The sequence below is a fragment of the Morone saxatilis genome, unplaced genomic scaffold, assembly GCF_004916995.1.
Source record: "Morone saxatilis isolate NCDOM2014 unplaced genomic scaffold, NCSU_SB_2.0 Contig3, whole genome shotgun sequence".
NCBI classification, from domain to species: Eukaryota; Metazoa; Chordata; class Actinopteri; family Moronidae; genus Morone; species Morone saxatilis.
In genome coordinates, this window is record NW_023339873.1 from 11268830 (window position 1) to 11269319 (window position 490).

General features: G+C 31.6%; 1 protein-coding gene across 1 annotated transcript in view; it reads right to left on the reverse strand.

Moving 5' to 3' along the window:
- znf292a (zinc finger protein 292a) overlaps nucleotides 1–490 on the reverse strand; it is a 12476-nt gene that overhangs the window by 10451 nt on the left and 1535 nt on the right. The gene's annotated exons all lie outside the window — the stretch shown is intronic.

The window sequence follows — 490 nt, forward strand, 5'->3', positions numbered from 1 at the left end:
CTTATTTAACTATTATTTTTGTCCTTATTGAAGATGTATTTATACTTTCTTCAGCTCAGTGCACCCAGTCGTATAGCTGTAATTACATATTGACAAACTATACTTATTGATGCCCGTTTATCAATACCAGATGCCAAGCTAATTCTGGCCTTGGTGGTAAAAGACAAAATGTAGGTTTCATAATCATGAAGGCCGACTTTCAAAATCAAACATGTTTACTGAGAGAAAAAAACGGATTTCTCTGTATTAGGCCTCAAAACAAAGATTTAGGAACAGTGTAAATTGTACAACTTTTAAGCTTTACGGTTCGCTTTGATTTAATAAAAGTCACAGCTAACTTTTAGATGAAGAAAAAAAAAAGTCCTACACTCACAAACTATCAAGAATGAAAATGTTTTTTTAAATGTTATTATACACTGATTACATAATTCAGTCAAGATGTGGACACCAAACAAAGCACCAAACTTATATGTAGCTCTGGAAAAAAAAA